General features: G+C 38.4%; 1 long non-coding RNA gene across 3 annotated transcripts in view; it reads right to left on the reverse strand.

The window, feature by feature from the left end:
* LOC121302444 overlaps positions 1 to 23,746 on the reverse strand; it is a 50,508-nt gene extending 26,762 nt beyond the window's left edge. Inside the window, exons 1-3 of one of the 3 annotated variants that reach the window (XR_005947705.1) lie at positions 23,667 to 23,735; positions 3,016 to 3,101; positions 167 to 265 (exon numbers count right to left, since the gene is read on the reverse strand). This is a non-coding gene — a long non-coding RNA (uncharacterized LOC121302444). Of the gene's footprint in view, positions 1 to 166; positions 266 to 3,015; positions 3,102 to 10,664; positions 10,780 to 23,666 lie in introns of those variants that run through there. The other 2 variants (XR_005947709.1, XR_005947712.1) reach the window with 2 other exon arrangements.
* Between the last annotated feature and the right edge of the window lie 2,055 nt (positions 23,747 to 25,801).

Here is a 25,801-nt window from a genome sequence, read left to right on the forward strand (position 1 = left end):
CGTACAATATGAAAAATTACAACTAAAGGTTACAGCTGGAGAGGGCATATTATGAAACTCAACCTTTACCGCCGCCACCTACACAGGCAAGAAAAGAAAGCAGGAGCTTGTTTCTATATTGCGAGGTCAGAGTTCAAGTGTGACTGGCGTTTCCACCACATATCACCTGCTAATTCGATCAGTTACCACCGGTTTCCATGATCCACTCGAATCGATGTCCGCGCTGTGCTTCTCAACGACAGGTCTGTTAGCAATGCCGTATTATCTGAAAATTGGTACAGAAAGTGTGTTTTACTCATGTGAAATAAAAACTACATTTTTAAATATCCTACTACCACATTTTCCATTTACCTGGTGTTTATGTACTATTCCCGTGTAAGTTAAAGGTGTGTGTGTGACTGCACCATAAAACAGCATCGCATTGCATTGATTAATTTTGTAATAATGTAATTATAACATCTATGAGAACACATGCGACAGATTCAGGGATCTACGTTTAGATTTTTAACTACTGGCTCTTCGGGCCACTGAGCTCGTGTTTTTACTGGCCCGGATGCAGTTTTATCTGGCCCAATATATTTATATATTTTTTCTTGATGGTTTTTATTTTCAGTATGGTCCTAACTGTGTATGGTAACCAAAGAGAGCCCACGTCTCAAAAGGAAGTGGCTAAACGAAGCCTTTCAATATGTGTTACTTCAGCCATTTAACGTGTATACAGCACGTGCTAAACGTGGTAATTCAAACTTGGGTAACATTGAAATTAGAAAGGTAATTTAACATTATGATGAATACAAAAGACACTAAAAGTTAAGCACAACAACGCAGTGACTAATAAAAAAGGCAAGACACTTGGAGTTGGAAAGGACTTATTTTTTAACTCTGGTCTGCAGTTCCATGTAAAAACATCTACTGTTGACTTTCTGTGAATGGATGGGGTAACGGGAACATTTGCACTGACCATTAAAAGCACAACCAGGTGTCCTTGTTTTGAATTATTTACAGGTTATCGAATAAACAAAGTAACTTGACTTGCATTCATCTGATGTCAATACTCGATGGCTAGTTGTAATTAGTAACGTTAAACTATTGTAATATTGGAATGTATTTTCTATTGTTTTGGCCAGGTTACAATATTTGCACTATTAAGATTATTTTATAAATATTATTTGTTAGAATTAACACAGATGTAGAATATTTAGGTTCCTATATGATAGGTGTTATTTTATTCTGAATACACTACAGCAAAAAATGTTATTTGGTGGTTTGCGCAATATTATGCTACTGTTGCTTCAATTGGAAGAGATACGCGCTGTGACGTTGCCGCTCATTGAGTTCTGTATTTAGTTCAGTAAACAAAAGGAAAAAACTTGTGCCTAAGGAAATATAGTATTGAACGAAGGAATCTCGTCTTGTACATTGTTTGAACACTTTGTGAACCCCGTTAAACTTTACCTGCTTACATTGTTAGGCTGTCTGCTTGTGCACACGCATTTGCCTTTTTACTCTTGGTAACGTAAGGGAATCGAATACACAAAAATGTTGCACCCTGTGTTTTCAAATAGGAAACTATTCGAAATTCCCATCCCTAATCCTAATAATAAACACTATTAAAACAATATTCATAATACAAAATAAAAACAATAATATTTTGAACGTTGTCGCTTGTGTAGCCTCTCCCAAGTCAGTGCCAATCTTGCTGGCTGATACCAGCGAGCCCTGGAAAGATTGTGAACGGCACTTTTGACCTGAACACATCAGATCCCAAATCAAAGTTAGACAATTCGATTGTGTATCTGGGTATCCATCGGGACATCTTACTGTGAGACTGGACATGATGTTAAAGAAATGTTGAATTCACAACAAATAAAGCTGTTGTTTTATTTGCAAGTCTGGGAAACTGACGCCAAACAAGGCTGAACGTAACTTTTTTTTTTCACTGCCATAATGAAGCCTCCACTCTAAATATTCGTCTTCATTTTTTTTTTCATAATTACATTCTTTATGATTTATTGATTTCAGCGCGCTCCTTTTGGCTCATTGGTTGCTAGTTGTAGAAAACCCGATTTGTAAAAGATTTGCTATTTCACGGGAACGAGTACCAACACAGCACTTCGGTACGCAGTCTCAGATTCTGACTGTACAACAAATATGACGCGCGGCGGGACAGTTAGGATTAGTTCGTAGTTATGTTTTTAAAAAATGGTTTGTAAATTCATTTTCAGCACTCTGGCCCATTTTCCTGGATTCATGAAACGGAAGCCATGTGCACTGTATATATTATACTAGTTAAATGTTACCGGCCCATTCGGCCCTGTGGTGCTTCATAACTACAGGCCAAACTGCGCATTCTACCGGGCCCGGGCCACCGGGCCATGGCTAATGACTAGCCCTGAGGTTAGAGGTCACACTATAAAAACCACCATTAACAGGGGAGGTTTGGGTGCGTTCTGAGAATGGGAAAATGGCTTCTCAAACAGTCCGCAAAAGAGAACATTTTAGCAGGAATAGCTTAAAGGTACTTCTGGAAAAAGTAGAAACTAGTAGATTTTTGGTAACACTTTATTTTAAGCACTGCAGATTAGGCATTTATTTGTGACTAATTAGTCCACAATACATCATGTACAGCCTCAAAGGGTTGTTAGGTTCTTATTATGCTTATTCTCAAGCATGCCATACTAACAGGTTAGTGGACATTAATAAAGGATTGGCATGCCTTATACTGAAGTGAAGACTGGTCTTGGCCATTGTAGGTACTACTAGCTGCTTCTATATGATTTATACATTGGTAATAAAGCAGCAAACCAAAGTATACCATGTATGGATAACACTATCCCAGAGTTGGACTTTGTTTCCAATAAAGGGCTTATTAAAAGCATGTGGTCATTAATAAAGACTTTCGCACACCTATTCTGAAGTAAAGGCTTCTTTTACATTACTTAAGAACTTATTAGCAGCATATGCCATTAATGCAGTTTTGACCTAACAAATAATGCAGGAAGAAGCAGTTCTCACCAGGGCATCTTTAATCAGCTGTGCAACCTGTATACTGAAGTGAAGACTCCAGGCAGCCCATAAAGCTCTTTCTCACATTAATGAACCTGACAAAATAAATAAACAAAATAAGTTGAAAAAAGAAACAGACAAAATCTTTTTAATTAGGAATTTGTTTGTTTTGAAAGAACTGTTAAAACTTGTAACACATTTCTATATCATTATTTTCCAGTAAAACATACAATCTTAAATTGGAATTTTTTTTTTTTTTTTTTTTCCAAAAAAGGTCAGACACATTCTGCATTCCTAAAAAGATACAGCACCAACTGTTGCAATGTATAATGTATTTTCTTTTCCTAAGGCTATCAGCAATTTCCTGTAAAGGGATAACATCTGCAATGAAATTGGAAATTTAAACAAAGAAACGGGGATTTTGAACGTGACTTCTAACACGATTTTCAGCTTTAATATCACAAATTAACATTAACAGTTTGGGCCCTGTGAAAATCGTTTTAATTATTTTCTGATTAGAGTTTTCACTGTTTTTTTTATATACATATATTAATTAGGTTGATTTAATTGAACTCGGCGAACAACACAAAACCGTAAATCTACACCTTATGAAATAATAATAAAAAAAAAAATGTCCCGCTGAATTTTTCTTAACGCGCCCGTGTGCCCCCCCTTCCCAGACCAGTCGTAATACCAATACGCAGTAAATTAATGCATTTTGTATTAACATGACATGTCTGGCGACAGACTAATCTTTTTTACTGGTTTGGTTACACTTGTGTTTTCATAATTAAACTCCCGTGCCACTATTCACCAATCCAGTAAAATGCGCGCACACCCTCCCTGGTTACAGTCAGTTTCGCAGTAAAGCCTGGGCGACAACATTAGGGTTGTTAATAACATGGCAAATATAACCCCGTATCCCTGTTACACATGACCATTACTTCAGGAAGAACAAGTAATCAGCTTCGGCAGAGACTGTTGAAATGTAGACCTGTGTAAATTTGTGCTTAAAAATACTGTGAAATTCATCCGCTGTAAACTTATCTATTTGCTAGACAAAATATCTGTGTGATGTTTGGAGCTACGGAGTGACCTAGCAAGTGAATGGGAGAAAGTTGTACTTCTGCGTACTGCAGTACAGTTTATAGACAAAGTGCAGTAGATTTATGAAACGAAAACCGCATCATTGATTTAAAACAAAACAAACACACACACAAAAAAAAACAACAAAACAAAACAAACAAAAAAAAAACGTAGCCGCCTACGGTAAAGTTATAAAGTATGTGAAATGTGCCTTTTCTATGACAAAAAATGTTATATATATATATATAGTTGATTTTATCCAGCACTTTATTACTACAATACATCTTGCATTGAGAAAACACCACCGGAATCAAAATTAAGGAAATTATTAGAAAAAATGTCAAAGAACAAAAATGCCATCTTTGATATGGAAACTGTCAAAATAAAGGGGCAGCTGGGAGGTAAGAATTTACCAGTCAGGAAAATGGAATTGAAATACTACTTCTATTAAACTGTATCTGTTGGCAATGTGGTTTCATTTTATTATCACTATCTCAGATGGGGATATACTTCACTCAGTAATACACCAGCATCACTGTGACACATTTCCCAATATTTTCCCCAAACGTGACAGTGAGTATTGTAGAGACACCTTGGTTGTATCTACAGCTTTGCAGTTTTATTTTTTGTTCTACAGAAACAATAGGTCAGTAAACTCTGTTGGGATTTTTAAAACAAACAAAAATAAGGAATGGTGGTTGGTTCTGAATCAAACATACTGACCCCCTCACTGAAGAAAATGTCCCCCTAAAAATCTGAGAGGGGGCCACATTGACCCTCAGTCTGTAAGTCCTGAAGCAAACACTGCATTCGGTGTGTGCATTGGAGTAAGTCGTGTTTTACTGAATTGTATTGAAAAAAAGTATTGTATAAGTACAAAGTTTTTTTTTTCTTTTTCCACTCCAAGCAAAATAAATAAATATGTCTCTGTATTAGTCATCAGTTATTATAGTATACAAATATGGAATATGCAGTTAGCAGATTACCACATCAAGCCACTATAACAAAGATGCAATAAATAAAACAATAAAAAAAAAAAATGCTGGTGACTGTAAAATACTGGATTATTGTATTAATATAGTATTAATATATTACAAGTATGGACATTTTAACACAAACTGCAATACGACCGTATCATCTGACAGTCACACAAACAGGGAGCAGGCAATTAAAATATTATTTTGGATATAAATAACTTATATTTAATGAGAGCGCAACAATATACGGTAGCGATGTCAAGAAGATGTCAAAACAGAGTTTCTTGAAGTTTAACACTTGGCTTTATTTTGCACACAAAATACTGACCAAAATAACAAGTTTAAACAATTTCCAGGTCACAGTCCCTTTTCTCCAGGCTAACCCCAATGTCCAGCTCTCAGTCCCTTTTATAGGGGAGCAGGAGGGAGGCAGTGCCCGCTTTAGCCAATGCAGAGCGGACACTTCACCAGCCGGGAAAGTCCCTGCCCAACAGTTGTGGGGGAAACTCCCCAGCCCACTGATCCGGGGAAAGTCCCTGCCTGACAGCTGTGGGGAAACTCCCCAGCCCAGGGATCTGGGAAACTCCCCAGCCCAGGTATCCAGGAAAGTCCCTGCCTGGCAGCTGTGGGGGGAATTCCTCCAGCCCACTGATCCCGGAAAGTCCCTGCCTGGAAGCTGTGGGGGGAATTCCTCCAGCCCACTGATCCCGGAAAGTCCCTGCCTGGAAGCTGTGGTGGGAATTCCTCCAGCCTACTGATCCAAGGAAAGTCCCTGCCTGGCAGCTGTGGCACCCGCCCTTACAATACATGTACACTTAATCTTAACTGAAGGCAGATGTCACAAATAACAGTTATTTTTTCATGACGTGCATATGGATGGGAATTTTAAACGTATAAACTCTAAAGAAGTGGTAAAACGTTTAATAATATGCTAGATGTATATCCGGTCACGTGACAAATTTCTCCAAATGCATATTTTTTTAAATGCATTTATTTTAGTATTTTATCATTAGTCTGTCGTGTATGAGTCTGCATTCGTGCCACAGTAAGGGCGGGTTTTATTCTTAGTCGATCTGGCGCTTATTGGTGCCCTGTGGTGTTTATGCCTGTAGTAGGCATGGTATGGTATCAATTCCACATCGGGGTTAAATAACGTTAAAAATTATGTCTCATAACAAAAGGAATATGCTTTTTTTTCATTTTTTGGTACAATAATATCCGAAAATAAATCGTAATCTTTGCGCCGGCTACTTTTATTTAAAAATATTGCGATTTACTTTCGGGTATTATATATATGTGTGTGTTTGTGTGTGTGTGTGTGTGTGTGTGTGTGGTAACTTGAGAAGGAATCAAGGGGTGAATATTTCAAGTATTTTATCAGAACAAACAACACTCAACTATGTTAGTACAGTCACCGTGTATCAGCGCCTTTTTCGGACAATCTAGACCGCCAGGTACGACTGCTGACGATGTTGTTTCCCGATCAAAGGCTAGGTGGTGGTGCTACTCAAGGTAAGGATCGTTTACAAGGACCAAATTTGTCAATTTTGTATATATAGATATATATAATATATATATATATATATATATATATATATATATATTATATATATATATCAGATTTAAATCAAATAAATTTAGGGTAAAATTTTTCTTTTCTAATAAATTGCGAACGCTCCCTGACATCGGCCCTGGTAAGCATCCTTCCTGCATTTTTTATTGTTTCTGTAGTTCAGTAGTATTTTTACTAAATAACTGGCTGTAAAAGGATATACAGTATTTTCTAACACTTTAGTAGTAGGCTGCTTGCTGGCAGCAGTGTATTGTATGTTTCTTTGCTAAGCTCAGATCGCTCATATGGATGTCAGATAATAATAATAATAATAATAATAATAATAATAATAATAATAATAATAATAATAATAATAACAATTTGTGGCAGAGCACAGCTCTGCTCTTTAGAAATTGGCAGGGATGGGGTTAAATTCCCCTACCTGCGTTGGTTCATTGTGTTCAGGTGGCTGGGGTTGATTAGATGATTAGTTTAATTAACGATCAATCAGCACCCAGCCACCTGACATAAAAGGAGGCCTCTGCTTTCCATTAAGGAAGAGGGAGCTGAGGAAGAAAGTTGGTTTTTTGGTTGTTTTAAAAGTTTGAATCCAGTGAAGGCATTGCCCAGCCTGGAAATTGTTATTTTTGTAAGTTTTTTTTTTTGTCTTTTTGTGTTTAAATTGCTTTGTTTTGGCCCTTGTGCCCTTTTATTTTTGTGTTTATTTATAATAAAATAGTTATTTTTTTGAACTGCAGTCTGTCTCTGGGCCTCTATCCACTCGCCAGCCTGCCACACAATTATTATTATTATTATTATTATTATTGACACCTTTATCCAACACAATTTACAAGGGTTAGAGTGCAGTATGAAGTAAGTGGTGTTGTAACCAGGCCAAGAGCTGGGCGTGAACCAGTGACCCCCGCGCACCTCGAGAGCATCCAAACACTCCCATGTGAATGGTGCCTTTGAGCAAATGCTCTGCCCCTTGGGACCAGATCGGGTCAATTGGAGACCTGTGTGAACACGTCTCAAATGGTCTTGGCTCTCTTAAAGTGGTCCGATCCGAGTTAGGTAAAATAGGTGGTCTCAGCTTGTTGGGCAGTTGACCCTGTTGTGGGTCTATTCTTTTTGCCCTGTGTGAATGCTACCCTGTCTGGGGGCTAGTCATTTGTAATCACACCAGCCCAGGGCTCACACAGCATGCATGCTCATATTTATTTAAACACACTCGTCTTCATACACTGTGAGCATTCTGCCAGTGCTGGTAATCCAGTCTATTCTACGGAGTTATTATGTAATAAGTTTGATGCTGATAGCAGTCCCAGTCCTTCATTTAACATTGAACAGGTTGTAAAATGGATACATGTATGCTGTTTGTTTAAGTCTTGTTTGGTACACAGTTATATACAGAGTTATAGTTAACTATGTTTTTTTTACATACACTAATTGCTAGATAGTATTGCCGTGTGTTGCAATTATACAAAAGCGCTGCAAAGAGCAGTCCTACATGTAACAAAACCCGCCAATTTCTTTGATAGGGAACTAGCAGAAACCAGGGGCGCTGGAACTAGGGGTGCTGGGCGTGCAGTTGCAGCCCTTGGCTTTGCATGACTTTCTTCACATACAGGGGTTACAGTTTTGTTCAATGGCTTTCAGCACCCCCACTTTAAAACTTATTCCAGTGCCACTAGCAGAAACAGTAGTTTCCTATCTATATTTGATTCAATGTCTTAGTTATGGGAGAATACATCTGACGAATGTTGATAAAATGTATAGCTGTTGACTTAAACACATATAATGTTACTTGCAGACGTATACTTGCTTCCACTGTGTCTCTCAGCATGTGTTTAGTGTGATTTTTGTTTAATTTATTACTGTGCTTATTTTTTTATTTTTTTTTATTCTGCCCTGTTGCTGTTACTAAGCTTATTCCATCCTGTTTGTAATTGACCAAGTAATGTAAGATGCTGACTTTTTTGTGTCGTATGCATTAAGTTATGTATGTAATTATCCATGTTAAGAAACTCATACTTGTACTGGGAAATACTTACAAAATGTGCTCAAGAAATTTGCATTAATTCAGTATATTTTCAATACACATTCTCCGGTTTGTTGATCAGTTTATAAATTATTTGTGCACAGTATGGATACATTTTACAACCTTTGCCCTGTAGTTCTATACGTAGGATACCGGATTGCAGGCCCTGGGCCGCATCGAAAAGCTGGCCAAAATCTAGGCCGGCCCTGGGTTGCCTTTTCTTTTTTGGAGCGTTCATATGAGAAAAGGTGACCCTGGGCGTTGTTGTTTATATATATATTTTAACAGCTTGTTGTGTCTGTTGTTCGCTTTGAGTTTCCTCTGCATTCTTGAAAAGTCCCCCTGATCAAACTGGATTTGTGCAGGGTCTATCCCTGCAAATTCTACCTCACAGTAAAGTGCTGCATCTGTTGAGTAGAATTGTAAAGTTCCTTAACACACGATGCAGCACAAACCGCTTGTAAATAAATCAGTTTTAAACTGAAAAATAATTTCTCTGAAATGGAATGTCCCGTGCCAGGATTGGGGATGTAGGTTGTCATGCCACTTTATCACACAAACCTACTGCCAAGTGGAAGAGTGAGTGATAGGCCTAATAGTCTCTTAACTTTTTTTTTTTTCACAAAGCAAAAAAAAGTGTATATAAATGATTTGTGCACAGTATGGATACATGTTACAACCTTTGCCCTGTAGTTCTATAGGTAGGATACACTTATCTTAAAACACTTGAAAAATTATATTTCTGGGAAATTGTTGAAATAAATCGAATAAATGATAATTTTCAGAAAACTTTTCATTTTTTTGCACTGTAAACATGAAGTTCTTGATTTTTTAAAAAGTGTTTTTTTTTTAAATTATTTTTTCTATGTACTCTCAGGATCTGATATCACCTGCTACAATTATTTTTCTCTATATAAGCTCCATTGGCCACTGATGCCACTTCCATCTTCACAGGTGGCATCAAGATGATGAGTGATGTCACATTTTAGTTTTTTTGTTATTTTTCACCTCTCATAGTGTTCAGCATTTAACTGAGGGTATAAAGAAGTTTGGATCAGAATCCAATATCATCCTTTACAAAAAAGTAACATACTGCAAGTATACTTGTGCCAAAATTGTCTGGTTTTGGTATACTAATGGTACCATTATACTATCCTACTTTGGCACAAGTATACTTGTAGTATACAACTTTGTATATTTGTTTTTTGTAAATAATGCAATGTAGTTCTCAAATGTTGGACATTTCTTAGATTGTATCTTACTTCTCTTTTGCATACCTGCATTGTCTCTTGCTAGATACGCACCTCCAGATTCTGACAAATACTTTTGGAAAACCAGGAGCAACTTCTGCTCTGGATAGAAGCGCTATAATGCTCTGCGGCTGCCCGCCTATGTGGATAACTATCAAAAAACTAGTAGAAACTAACTAAAAATACTGCACCTATATTAAGTACAGTGTACTTTGTACAAATCACAGTCCACAGGTCAATTATGGACAACCTGACATTTTTTTTGGACAACCAAATGTCTACAATGGACTGACCGAAGGGCAAGTACTGTTAACAAAATTGAGAGCCCTGGCAATGTTGTCTTTAATGAACTGATGTTTTATTGATAGAAAATTAATAATAAAATGTTTCAAAAACATGTAATTGCTGCTGATTTATTCAAAGGTAGATGTTCACTATTATGATGACTTACTATATAGACCAACATGATGGGTGGAGTCATTAAAGGTTTTGATGCATGGTTTGTTAAATTAACCTCAATGGTTCTATATACTGTAGTTCTATAAAACTACACTGAAATGACAAATTCTTACAATTTCACATTCTAAGCAAGTTACAAACTTACTAGTGCCATTAATCAATAAAACAATGAAGAATCCTGTTTGCTGTTTACATTTTGTTTCATTCAATTTATGTTTAGCGCTTCCCATGTGTTCTACAATGATCTGCCTATCCTACAGCCTTGTTGCATGAATTATTAAACAGCACATTACCCTCGACGTGAAATTTGTCCTTGCCAAACTTGTTGATCCGATCTTTAGGGGTGGTTGTTATTGTTTTCTGCTTTGAACAGCTCTGGATACTGATTGAAGTAAACTGAAGCCTCATTCAACACTGAAATTGAATACCAGAAGCAGTTTTATTAGACAGGCATGTTTACCTAAATTTAAAGCAAAGTTGTCTGTGTTAATGTTTATATATGGTACTTGTATTGGTTTCGTTATTATCAAACAAACAAAAAAAGCATTGCATGCTTTTTGCCCCTCCCCAAATGTAAAACAAAAAAATCTCCAACATCATCATAGAAAATCTGTTTTTTTCTTGTTATTCCGCAACAAACGGATTCCCGTGATTTCTGCTACTGAGCTACACAATCAAATTGGTCATGTGATATGAAAAGGCGGCCCTGAGTCTACTTTATATGTATAGGCCGGTCCTCATCCCGGATTGCAGGCCCTTGGCCGCATCGAAAAGCTGGCCAAAATATAGGCCGGCCCTGGGCTGCCTTTTCTTTTTTGGAGCGTTCATATGAGAAAAGGTGACCCTGGGCGTTTGTTGTTTATATATATATATTTTTAACAGCTTGTTGTGTCTGTTGTTCGCTTTGAGTTTCCTCTGCATTCTTGAAAAGTCCCCCTGATCAAACTGGATTTGTGCAGGGTCTGTCCCTGCAAATTCTACCTCACAGTAAAGTGCTGCATCTGTTGAGTAGAATCGTAAAGTTCCTTAACACACGATGCAGCACAAGCTGCTTGTAAAAAAATCAGTTTTAAACTGAAAAATAATTTCTCTGAAATGGAATGTCCCGTGCCAGGATTGGGGATGTAGGTTGTCATGCCACTTTATCACACAAACCTACTGCCAAGTGGCTGAGAGAGTGATAGGCCTAATCGTCTCTTAACTTTTTTTTTTTTTTTACAAAGCAAAAAAAAGTGTGTGTGTATATATATATATATATATATATATATATATATATATATATATATATATATATATATATATACACTTTTTTTTTTGCTTTGTAAAAAAAAAAAAAAAAAAAAAGTTAAGAGACGATTAGGCCTATCACTCTCTCTTCCACTTGGCAGTAGGTTTGTGTGATATATATATATATATATATATATATATATATATATATATATATATATATATATATATATATATATATATATATTAATTTTTGCTTGTGGGCACAATATGACCATGTTTTGAACTTATAGAACAGCCTGGACACCTCAATGTAAACTGTGCCACTTGTTACTGAATTGTCCTTGAATGAATAAACATTCTAAACCACATGAAAGGAGCTGTGAAGTGTTAATAAACATTAACCCTACCGGTGCCGGTGTTGTTATTTTCAGGTACGCGGGTAAAAACGCACACCTAAACAACTTCCGCTTAGAAAGGACAGAAGTGCCCCTTCAGATCTGGTCTGTTTTGGTCTTTATTCATCTTTTTAAATGAAATTTATCATATTTTTCCACCATTAAGAAGATAGTATGCAAACATTTATCATATGCGATACATTGGGTCTTGCACATTTTTTTACTTCTGCAACTTTGTGGTGGACTTCTCAATTTATCTTGTTCGTCGTGAATTCGATTGTCTGTTTCCAGTTTAGGTTCACAAAAAAATGTATAATTCATGGTAATTTGTACCTCTTCTGTTTGACAATAGGAAAACACATCACATCGCAATTGATTGCACCTGATCACAGCGTACCACTTTCAATGTGACAGTGTACCACGTTCTAATATTACACGGGTCAAGTTTTGGTATGCATACCACATTGTGACAATGTACCACTTTATAACACTACACCGGTATCAAATTCTTACTCAAAGTTCACGGTTTCTTGTCAGGTGTCACAGTGCCCTGTGTGTTTTTGTATACAGCTATAGCCAAAAGTTAAGTCTATAGGGTGATGAAAAACAAATTTTGCTTCATAAACTTGAATGAAACCTGCTGAATAATGTTTCGTAGTTTTCCATATACTTATTGAAACTTCTGAAATTTCAAAATCTAACATGAAATGCAGTACTACTGTTATGTCTTCTTGTAGACTTTTGTGATATAACTTTTTACATGGTGTTAAATAAAATGTCTAAATTATGTTTATATAACTTTTTTGTTTAATGATGTCTCAATCCAAAAATTCTAGGTGATGCAAAACTTTTGGCCATGGTTAATGGGTTCACATTTTATTTTTATTTTATTTTTTGCTATTGTACTCACACTTGAAAAACTGGTTCATAGTTCTCACTTTCTAGTTTACAGTAGGCCGATGATTTTATTTAAAAATGAACAAAATATAACCGTATCTGTTAGCAATTTTTCAATGGAGAATAAAGATGTCCTTTTCTTACTTTTTGCTATTTTAGTAGTAGACAAAACATTATATTTCCCTTATTTAGAACGCTTAAAACAGCAACATAAATCGCTTGCATTGAAAACGGATATTTAAAACACAAGGATTGACCAGTTTGTGTAGAATAATACTATTATTCATTTCTTAACTAGATACTGTAGTTAAAGTTAATATGTCAACAGTCTTGTTTGTTTCTAAATGAATTACACCTGTTGCAATTACCTTTTAATTCATATACTGCTGGTGCAGAACGAGGACCCTTGTAAGTAAACAATAAACAAGACGTTGGTGAAGCTCTATTGATTTTTAGTAGGGCATTCATACACTATAAACCTGCTGCTACTAACTGCTTATGCATATGTTATTATTGGTGAGCACGTTCATTGGCTTAGTACGGCAGTAGGCTAGTAAGTGCTAGTGTAACATCACTCATATAGTTACAGTTTCAATCATTTTCATATTTATTTGAAAATACATAGCACAGGAAAAACAGTTGCAGTCTGTTTTCTGTGCTGGATGCAGTGGTGTTGCAAACCCAGTCACTTGTGGTGTCACCCAAGGATCTGTTCTTGGGCCCAGTCTCTTCATCTGCCAACGTAGCCTCATGTTTCACTCCTATGCTGATGATACCCAGCTCTACTTAAAACTCGACCCTGGAAGCCCCTCTGTCATGGTCCAGTTCTTGGATGTCTGACAATTTTCTTCAGGTGAATACCAGCAAAAGTGAACTCCTTCTAGTAGGATCTAAAACACAACTTAAAAATCTCAATATAGCTGCCCTGAACCTTGGAAACTGCCAGCTGCTGCCTTCCCCCACAGTACAAAGCCTTGGGGTACTTCTTGACAGCAACCTCTCCTTTGATGCTCACATCTCATCTATGATCAAATGTTCCTTCTACCATCTTCAAAACATCTCCAAAGTCCATCCCTACCTTTTCCTCATGGATGCGGAGATACTTTGTCAAGCATTTGTCTTCTCTCAACTCGACTACTACAACTCTCTTTATGGTGGTCTCCCAGCACGCACCATAAACCGACTGCAGCTAGTGCAGAATGCCACTGACAGTATCCTTACCAGATGTACAAAACATGAGCACATCACCCCCCATCTTGCCCAGCTGCACTGGCTACTTGTAAAGTTCAGGATTACTTTAAAAGATTTCCTGCTCCTACAATGCCCTTCATCACACAGGTCCCGAGTACCTCCTCAACCTGCTGACCTGCTATGTCCCTGCCCGCAAGCTGAGGTCCTCCGACTCTGGCCTGCTTGTTATCCCCAAGCAAAAGTGCACCACACTTGCAGAACGCTCATTTAGCTTCACGGCTCCAACTCTTTGGAACTCTCTCCCAGCTTTGATGCTCCCACCGTCGCTCACTTTAAATCAACTCTCAAGACCCACCTGTTCTCTTTTGCTTTCCATGCTCTTTAAGCCTGATATCTGCTATTAGCTGCTGTGTTGCTGCTATTTCATGTATTATGCTACTTGATCATGTATTAGGCACTTGTATTGTTTTTTACTGTATATCTATTATTTCTTTGTATTTAAAGTATTATGGATTTTCTTGTTGTTATTGCATCTTGTAAGCGCTTTGTGATGGTGGTCCACTATGAAAGGCGCTATATCAAATAAAGATTGATTGACTGATAATCCAAAAACAACTAAAATGTCTTTTGTCAAATGCAGAGAAGTTTGACACACAAGTCCTTTAGAAATCCACAAAGGAGCAACCATATTTGTCAATGACTTTGTATCTGTGATGCAACAAACTGAAACACCTGCTGTACATCAGCAGCTGAACTCATTGTATAGAGAAAAGGTGGGAAAAACAGGCAGAAGCTTTTAAAATGTTTAAAACTATTTTCATGTTTCAGGAACTCCAAGTATTGCCTGTTCTAGTCGTACTCTTAGTATGTTACTTAAATGTACTTGCAAATGTCTTGCAAACTGCACCGAAAGAAACATTTCTTAAAGTATGTTAAAATTTGTTAAGGTGTGGTGAGCTCATGGGGAATCTGTATATCTTAAAGAACTGAAAAACCAACAAGGCTAGATCTGATAAAACATCAACCTGTTTACATAAACTGCCTTCTAAGAATATGACCATGAGCAAAAACACCTGACTCTCCCTTGTTCTAAATATGCGCATGGCTGTGGTTAGGTTACAGTAAATGTTGTCAGTAATAAAAAAAAGAAATACATTGGAAAGGAAAAGCACTTCAGAAATTCAGTTTTTGCAAAGACAAACCACTCTAACGCTTTGTGTAGTCAGTTCGCGGTTTCATCGTTATTAAAAAAAAAAAAAAAAAAAAAGTGTAAGGTACCAGATATGGGACCCGACAAGGGGTTTACAGCCAAATAGTCTTTCTTTTGTACAACACAATAGAAAGAAAGCAAAAACACTTCCAAAGAAACCCTGTCCGTTTATATTTCTCTGTGCAAGTTCTGAAGCAGCTATACCCACACATCAAGTTATTCTGTGTCATTTTTATCAAAAATATATTTTTTATGCGAGAGAGACGAAAAGCACTATTCTTCTGTGCTCACCAGTACTGTGCAATACAAGCGGGCAGTTTGTGAATTTCTAGAAGTAATCTTCAGGCATCATAAGCAGCTGTGTGTGCAAGCGGTCCAAAACAAAGTCATTAGAATAGGTTTCCAAAGTTATTATAAAAACGTTGCGGTTCCGGGTGCCCCCCACCCCCTCTCCCGGCCACTGGCAGAATAAATTAAAAGTGTACGCTATGTGCAGGCTATTTGTTAACCTACTCGGTCCTGAGACCATGTTTGTTAAGAGAAAACTGCAAAACCCTTTATTTGCTTTACATGACACCACGAAAATACCCAAGCGCCCGTTTCTATATATCGTATCAGGCTAGTGCGAAGTCAGGAGCAGAATATATCACAGAAGTAGTGATTCAGGATGGGGTAAAAGCAGGAATGGTACTTTAATGAATTGGACTGCTTTAAAAACAGCATAGAAAGTTACACACTGAGGAGAATATTTTACCACTCAGAACCGATTAATAATGCTCTGCCATTAACCCGTTCTGGCCCAGAACCTTCTTTTTATCACCAGAAAGCTCCCGGAACACTAGGTTCCGAAAGTGCAAAGACGACGAAATTATACACATAATAAATCTAAGTGAGAATTACATAACACTATTGAAAAAACCCACCGAACCGACTTTTCATTGCCCAGTCCGTGCAATAAACAGCTGTATAAACAAAAACGCCCGGAACACGGGTTCTGAAACTGCAGAGTAAGAAAATGATACACACAATACAACTAAGTGGGAACAACATAGCACTATTGAAAAAACCCACCGAACCGACCTTTAACTGCCCATTCCGGGTAATGAAACTGTGTATTTATTTATACCATCTTGTAATTTGAGGTCAATTCCATCTAACCTAAAGGTTAGCACATATTTCATTTTTTTCATACCCAAAGTAAAGAAAAATGCATATCTTGTTATTTATGTTATTACTCTTAGTAGTATTGGAGTTTGTTTGAACTGGTGGCCATGTTAAATAGAACCAGATACTGGCTATCTTTTGGTATAAAAACAAAACCAGTAGGTTCTCCCAGTAGTACTGAGAAAACTAAATTATCATGTAAAGTCTGGCTGGGGCAGGTTGTCACATAGTTTTGGGGGTTGGTTGTCACATGTAAATCTTATAGGAAGAAGTCTTATATTTTTTCTTTCTACTTTTTTCACCAAAATGTGGGATTTGTCACCATATAATGCTTATTTAAATGATTTCCTGTTTGTCCTCTGGTTCTGTGGAGGCTGTGGTATTATTTTGTAGCATGGGTCAACATTTCAAATATATATAGGTCTGAATTTTTTATGTTCACATAAAAAGTAAAAGTACAACTTTTTCTGTCATTGTACACAGTAGAAAGCGTTAGGTTATTACTATAAAGCTGGTTCCCTGAAAAGAGAATGATAACTGACTGTCAATGTCTGAGCAAATATACAAAAGCTGCCCTATCAGGGTTCTGCTGTGAAAGGGGGAAGTCCCGCCCACCTCCTATTGAAGAGGGACGTCCTCACAGTAGCACGTCACCATTTTCTTTCTGAAACAGAGGTCAGCTGGGGACACAACCTCAAAGGGTAATGGTTGTCATTCTCTTTTCGGGAACCAGGGTTATGGTAATAACCTAACGTTCCCTTTCAATTCGAATGACAACCACTACCGAATGGGAAAGCTGTACCAAATTTGTCATGGCTCCAGATTACCTACAGTACAGCCCCACGGCGATAGCAACAGAGCCCACATGCCACCTAAGGGCATGCCGCCTGCAAAACTCTACCCAGAGAGGGTCTTGTTCGGTTTGTCACATCAAGGCAGTGAAAACGCACAATTTCTGACTAACTGTCCATGTAGCAGCATTGCGTAAGTCATCTAAGGAGGCACCATGAAGGAGAGCCCACAAAGTTGCCTGGCCCCTGGTAGAATGGGCCAAAAACACTTGTGCACATAACCCATATTATATCCTGTGTACCAATGACTACACACCAACATTAACACACTACACACAACATACAACACTGAAATAAACACAGGGGCGGGGCAACATTGCCACAGGGTCCCATAAGGGCCTGCAGTACCAGTTCTAGATCCCACTTGGGGACCATACTTTTCATGGAAGGACGAAGCCTCCAAGCCCCTTTAAGAAATTGCACTGCCAGGAAATGTGCCCTAGGGCACACAGAGTCAATTTTGTCATGGCACACTGATATTGCTGCCAAGTATACCTTCAAAGTGGATGCTGGTTTTCCTGCATCAAACAGGTGTTGTAAGAAGGTTAATATCGTCTCAATCGGGCAAGTCACCTGACTGTGACCTTCGGCAATGCACTAGTCTTGGAAAACTTTCCATTTATATGAGCACTGGGCTCTAGTGCTTGGTGCCCTAGCAGACTGTAGTGTTTCTACTACTGCATCTGGCAAACCTCGTCTGAATAGATGGCTCTGTTTAATGGCCAGTCCTAGAGTTGGAGCTGGGCTGGTTTCTGGTGCCATAATAGCCCCTCCGTTTGGCTCAGGAGGTCCTTGCATAGCGGGAGCTGCCACCGCTGATCCGACAACATGTAGGAGAGGAGAGCAAACCAGGGGCGTCTCGGCCATCTGGGTGCAACCAGCAGAACCTGTGCTTTCTCCACCCTGATACTCTCTAGTGTCACAGGTAATAATGGTAGTAGAGGGAACTCACACAAGGGCCCCTGTGGCCAGAGTTGAGTTAGCGCGTCTACTCCCAGGGGGCCCCGGTCTCTCTCCATGGAGAACGATAGGAGGGAATGAGTAGACTCAGCTGTGGCAAAGAGGTTGACTCGTACCGGTCGAAACCTCTCCCAAACCAGTTCCACCACTTGAGGATGCAGCCTCCACTCCGAGCTGTCTGGAGCCCGTCTGGACAGGAGGTCTGCTGTCTTGTTGTCCACACCGGGGAGGCGATCTGCCCTGATGGAACACAAGTTTCTGTGCGCCCAGGACAGGAGTCTGTGCACTGTGTGGTGAAGGCCCGGTGAGCGCAGGCTGCCTTGATGTTTTATGTAGGCTACCACTGTGGTGTTGCCCGTCCGTACCAGCACATGTTTGTGCGCTAATTGCTGGTAAAAATGTGATAACGCCAGGCTCACTGCTTGCAGCTCTTGCGCGTTTATGTGCGCTTGCTGCCATTGTCCCTTCCACTGACCTCTTATTCCTCTCCCGTTTCACACCCTCCCCAGCCCAGACTGGAGGAGTCTGTAGTGATCACTTCCCTTCTGGAGCCACCACTCCAGTGTCTTCCGGCATTGTCTGGTCACTCGCACCAGCCAGTACTGATCTCGGACCTGGTGCACCTTGAGTGTAATCACCCAGGCTTGAAGAGGGCGCATTCGCAACAGCCCTAGTGGAAGGATTCTTGAGGCGGTTGCCATCAACCCCAACAAACTTTTATATCGCTTGATCTGTAGGAGAGCGTCCTCTCTGAATAGGGAGAGTGTGGTCTCCAACGACCGAATCTTGTCTTCCGACAGTGAGGCAAGCATGCTCACAGAGTTCAGTTTGATCCCCAGGAACACTGTGGACTGACATCTTCTGCTGATGTATTGAGAGCCCACATGATCTATGACCTGTTTTGTGTGCTCCTCTGCGCGTGCTTTTGACTGCGCGCAAACCAACCAGTCATCCAGATAGTTTAGGATTCGAATACCCCGCAGCTTGAGTGGAGCCAGAGCTACAACCATGCACTTTGAAAATGTGCGGGGCGCCAGCGAGAAGCCAAACGGCAGCACGCAAAATTTGTAAGTGTTGCCTTGAAAGGCAAAGCGCAGATATTTTCTGTGCTGGAATGGATCGGGACGTGAAAGTAGGAGTCTTGCAGGTCGATCGATGTGAACCAGTTGCCCGTTTGGACAGACTGGAGGATACGCTGTGCTGTCAAAATGCTGAACTTCCTCTGTTTGAGGAACAAGTTGAGGACCCTGAGGTCCATAATTGGTCTGAAACTGCCGTCCCTTTTGGGCACCAGGAAGTAGCTGGAGTAAAAGCTGCTGAGGGCATCGCTTGGACTTACCAAGCGTACAGCGTTCTTCCTTTGAAGATTGGCGATCTCCTGTTGAAGGAGTATCGCCCTCGCTGGTTCGACGGTGGTGAGGAGCACACCCGTCGAAGGTGTTTTTAGCATCGCGTCCGTTCTGCAAGGCTTTGATGGGCAGGTTGAGTCCTTATCCCCCTTGGTGAAGGTGGTACCTTGCGCCAGCACCGTGATCGCGGGGAATGCGCCTAGGCCCGCTTCTTGGGCTCCTGCAGTGTGCAGCAGATACTCCGCTGTTCTGGAGGCTGAGGGTGTAGATGCTGGGTTGCCCCAATAGGAGCGCACCACATCCAGGAAGTCCTGCATAAGGGGAGGGTGTGCTGTGGATGCCCTCTCTGCTGGAGGAAGCGGTTCCCCTTTCCCTCCTGTTCCACCAGCCATGGGACGTCCGTGGATACAGCTGCCCACTGCATTAGCACCCAGAACTCCTCCCTCTGGGATACGTGTGGCAAGGGCGGCAGGGTGCTCCCCTCTGTGGCCTGCCTGACGGAGGTGGCTGGGTCCGACACGTCCAACAGCTGGAGGGGGTCTCCGCCTGTGTGATCCCATGTTATGGCCCGCTAGCAACATTGTTGTATTTGCAACTTCCAGTCCTTTTAATCCTCTTCGAGGAAAACATTACAGGACTGTTAATTAGAAAAAAAAAAACCTAATCAATATGCTTTTAATTTGTACTTGTTCTACAGGTATCTATAAGGTAGCTCTACTGGCATAATTCTTTGTTTTTGTTGATGTTTCAGCAGATGCCATTACTGATTTTCATGTGCGGCTGGTCTCCTACACAGTATGCTCTTACATATTTAACAATTACTTTGTTAAACATCAAATCAGACGTGTAAAATAACTATTTATTAGTAGCACAATGTCGTGTTTATGGTGCAGTTCCAAAACGTGTGCATTACTTGGGAATATATTAAATTACATATACAGCATAGGCTTAGATAGAAAATTGGGTCACTTATAAAGGTGTATTTGCTAGCTACCTGTGAAACATAACACCAAGTATTCGACTGGAAGATAGAAACAGATGATAACTGATCGAAATAGCAGGTGATAACTGGTCAAAAGACCTATACTATTTGAACATACTATCTTGTGATAGAAAAGATCCCCAGGGCTTTCTGACTGACGGCATCATGGGCGATTTCAAATTAAATATATACTGAACTAAAGTAACGGATAATAGTCATTAACCAATAATTATTTAATTTGAAAATGCCATATGCAATATTTTGGGAGGGTTCCGTGTTTTAACAAAACATCCCAACTTCCTTCTCGCATCCGGTAGGAGCTAATTTCGGAAATATTAAAATGAAAGCCATCCATTTAAAAAGTGCTGTCAGTGGTTTAACAATAATTTAGAAACAGATATGGACTCGGTACAAAATGGTGGTGCAAGCAATATACAAATACATTAAGGGAAACCATGCAACTCGCTTAAATAAAAATAAACAAATGCATACAAAATACTGTATTGGATAATAATAAATAAATAAATACAAATTAAAAAGCGACGCCTTTTGGCTTAGCAATGCCCTGAAAACAAGGCTAAGCCGAAACGCGTCGGGTTTTTAATCAATAAAGTATGGATTAAATTGAACAGAAAGCATCGTGAACAGTCCAACCTGATTTACAGTGATAATCCTGTCTTTTCTAAATTGCTCCTCATTTTACTCAGAGTAAATCGACCTAGCTCTTCTTTTCAGTTAGTGAGTTGTTCCAAGTGTGCTTTAGAAAATAGAATTTTAGAGCAAAGCTGAAATGGAGGTTGAAATCTTTCTTTAGAAAATCTCGTTTCGGACTTTTTCACCTCGTCACGTGAAATCGAGTGTCGTGTAAATGTTGACTTTTAGCCCGCAAGTATGATATATTGTATAATTTATAGCTTGCCGTTTGTCATCTAGCAAAATAGTAGAATCGATGTATCACTTAGTTCGTGTTTGTGTAGATCAATAGGGTGTTATTTACAATGGCATCAAACGCCTATAAATAACTCCACTGTTTGGACAAAACACACTTTCCATTGACTGTTTCCAAAGTATGTAAACGTTTAACGTATATATAGATATATATATATATATATATATATATATATATATATATATATATATATATATATATAGAGAGAGAGAGAGAGAGAGAGAGAGAGAGAGAGAGAGAGAGAGAGAGAGAGAGAGAGAGAGAGAGAGAGAGAGAGAGAGAAGCTATACACACGCACACACTTTACCTCCAAAAGAAATAAGGTAAACAAATACTACTTTTAGAAAAGCTAAATAACTAGAAATGTGCACACTAACTTCTACCACAGTTGGTTACCAAGTTAATCGCAAATAAACCTAATGGAGAAAAAAAAAAAATACTAAGCACCGCCTAGTTCATCATTCATAAAACGACCCGTTCTAGCCTGAAACATTCATTCCAGTTCCATTTTCTACACTGCGCAGGTTCTGCAAAACTGCGCTTTTTCTATTTTGCTGTTCTGATTCAAACAAACAACAAAGGCAATGTTGCATTTTGCGCTTTAGGCTACACTGCCTACAGAAGTGGCTAACTCGATGAAGATCGACAGACCCGGCACCAGCATGACTTCGACATTCTTTTGGATTGTTCTCGTTGTAACAGGTAGGTTTGGCAGGACAGGTTCTCTCTGCTACACGTGGAGTTTCGCTTGGTTAAACCATTAGGGGAATAAATATCCCCCGTCACCGTTCAATTTACTTATTTCTGATTCTGTAAATGGTGTTTTAGTATATTCTAGACTTTATTGTTCAAAGCTTTTAAAATTCATATTTACGCGTAGTTACAGAATTGAGATATACAGTACTCCAGTTTCTGTGCGCATGTCGCAATTGATTTGACTGCAATTTATTTTATTTTATTTATGTATTTATTTATTTTTGCCTAAATACTGTAGGTATCACACAACAACTATACGACTCTTTATATGAACTGACATAAAAACCTAAGCATACCATTACGCAGTCCTAGAAATTAACAACCATACTTATGAGCAACTAAGTAATCATTTCTGCGGCGGCGGCAGATAACACAAATCACATATTACCACAACATGTTGTTATGAATAGCCTAGCCATTTATGTGCGTGTTGAGTCGGGTTTCCAGTCGATTTATGACGGATGATGTATGGCATTATATTAATTTATTCATAAGGGCGGTAAAGTATGTGTTCATTTCATTTATATGAATGCTACATGGGGCTCAATGCTTGTTGGATTAGTGCCTGTCTATGGGGTTCATGTGTTCTATTAAAGCTCCAGCTGAAAACGCAATATCCCGGTTCTGAATATCTACTGTAGACAAGGGCGCTGGCACTTGGGGTGCCCGGGGGTCCGGCAGCACCCCATGGCTTTGCATGGCTTCCATCATATACAAGGGTTACAGTTTTGTTCAATGGCTTTCAGCACCCCCACTTTAAAAATCGTCCCGGTGCCACTGACTGTACAAGTAGTTTCTCACCGTGATGCAACGCATTTGCTTCGTCACTTGAAGGAGTCAAACAATAATAGAACGAGGAACTAACATCTCAAGTAAATGCTAAAAAGGGTTTACAATTAGCCTACATATTTTAACGTGCCTTCCGATATTAGAATAGGGCTTTTAATTAGGCTATTTTCTAGCCATAAGTCTGGAGAACCGTACTGCAATATTCGCCAGAACAGTATTCCCCTTTGTCGTTGAAGTTTATAAATATATACATAACTTTATATATTACAAACTGACTAAGTATGAACTGATATAATTGAAATACAGATATAAAAATACCCGTCCTGCTTTACTGTCATAGGCAGTAGCAGCTTCCTCCCTGCCTGGAACATTAAAAAGCTGTTTCTTAAATTCGATGACATTCAAACTGTTTATGCAAGAGAAGATTCGCCGCGCAGCTGGAAACATCCAGGGTTTCGATTCAGTATTCAAAGTGAAATCAAATACACCGTGACTAGGTGATTAAAACAATTTACCACATTCGTGTTGCAAAGTTAAATGTGAGACCAATAACAAACAAAGAAACAACTTACTGTTACAGAATGAATGGTTCCTTTTCGTCTCTGTGTAGCAGGACATTACTTTATTTTCATAAAAGGCGGTTGAATATTTTAAAGTCGCTTTAATATCTTTGATCTCACTTGCTCAATTAAACTTAATCTATGAAACGTCAAATTTATTATTATTATTATTTTATTATTATTATTATTATTATTATTATTATTATTATTATTATTATTATTATTTAGTCATTTAGCTACTTACATGTACTTAAACGCAATATCCTAAAAAAAAAAAAAAAAAAAAAAAAATAAAATCAAACCATACACAGTTATGCAGTGCTTGTTACCATGGGCGGATCCAGTGTGTGTTGGTGAGGAGGTGTAGTGGGGTACGGAAATAAGTAAATAAATAGAAAACGAAATAAATATATACATCAATAAATACATACATAAAAAACGAAATAAATACATAAATAAAAAACGAAATAAATACAAATCGAAATAGATTGAATGGAAAATGTATTTATTTGTTTCGTTTTTTCATTAGCTACAATACGGTAACTGAATCGGTGATCTACTAACATTGCATTTGGGTTGTTTGCGCAGGGGCGTGCACTCAAGGGGTAAAGCGTATACTGAAAGAACATTTCAAAACTACACGAACAAATAACGATAGCAGGGTTGATCATTTTTATAGATAGCCAAGTATAAGTGTTCTAAAGATTCCACATTAGATTAGCAAAATACACGCGGGACATTATCAAAATGAAATCCTTTCTGAAGAAATTCACTGGATGGATATATAGAGCTAATTATTTAAAAATGACTTTCTTTAGCTTTTGGTGGAACTGGGCAGGTTAATTAGAAGATTCTTGTTTTTCTAAGCCTTGACTGTAGGATGTCATTCTTGTATTTATATTTGAAATCATTAACATTTAGAGCATCACAAAGTCATGTGTTATTACATTTATTATTTAGAAAGTGTAAACTATTAATCAAAAAGGATGGGTGAGCAGGACTTCATAATACTGCAGCAAATCTCTAATGAGGAATAGAGCCTTGGGAATGACGTCAATCATTTTACTGACTTGTTTGTAATTAAGAGGTTGAATTTTTGTATGAAATCATTATACAATCTATATACTTCCTATGCATCCAGCAAATCTCTACAAATATAACATGTTTATCAAACCACTCATCTTCAAGAAACGAATTCTTGCTTATGTAGGAACTAAGGGTAAATGATCAGTGAGAAACCTTCGGTCACGCATTAACCTTTAAATATATTTTTGCTGTATTATACCATATTGAAACAATATTCCAACACAAGTATCTCAACAATTTTACAATTTACTTTAAATTTAAACAAGACTTTTGTTGTGGCTCTGCCTCTGATTTTGAGTCCTACGCAGCGCTGTCGGTTATCATAGATCTAGGCTGCATGCTTAACTGGTGGCCTGCATAAAATTGCTTTATACTACTGCAGAAAACACTGGCATCTGCACTGCCTTGAGTTGTAACCATCTTTAGGGCTACTAATTGTTCCATTCTTGGGAATAGCAAATTCTGTTTTTCAAAAATGTCCAATTCCATTTGTTCCCACTTTGTATCAACGTGTTAATAATTAAATATGGCATTTGAACATAAATATGATGTTTCTAGTTAAAATAAGTAAATTTAATAAATATTACCATATATATATATATTTTTTTTCAATCAGACTCTTGTTGCTGTAATAGTAAGTAAAGCACCTGAAGACACTTCAAAGCTGTCATAATGTTTATAGACATCACTTTGCTCATTGCTGGCATTAAAATAATGAGGAAAACCTAAGAATTATACTACAGCAGTTCAGAAAACCAAATGTCCAGCACAGTTGTGAGAATCATATTTATAGTGTTCCACTAACACAGCAGTTCAGTCTACAAATAAAGGTGTTTTGAAAAGACCTGTTTAGCTTATTTATTTACAATAACAATAAAAAAAATATGAAACCATTTATTAAGAGTCCATCAATGTCATGTAATAGTAATCTTGTGTACAGTACTCCACAAATTAAGTTTAGCGTTTTACTGGCACTGTGATGCCAGGATAAAATATGAAACATTGATAAAGGCGTGTTGACTGACTCGTTGCTGTAAAACAGGTTCACTGCTACCTATTAC

The sequence above is a fragment of the Polyodon spathula genome, chromosome 1 (genome assembly GCF_017654505.1).
Source record: "Polyodon spathula isolate WHYD16114869_AA chromosome 1, ASM1765450v1, whole genome shotgun sequence".
In the NCBI taxonomy this organism is placed as follows: Eukaryota; Metazoa; Chordata; class Actinopteri; order Acipenseriformes; family Polyodontidae; genus Polyodon; species Polyodon spathula.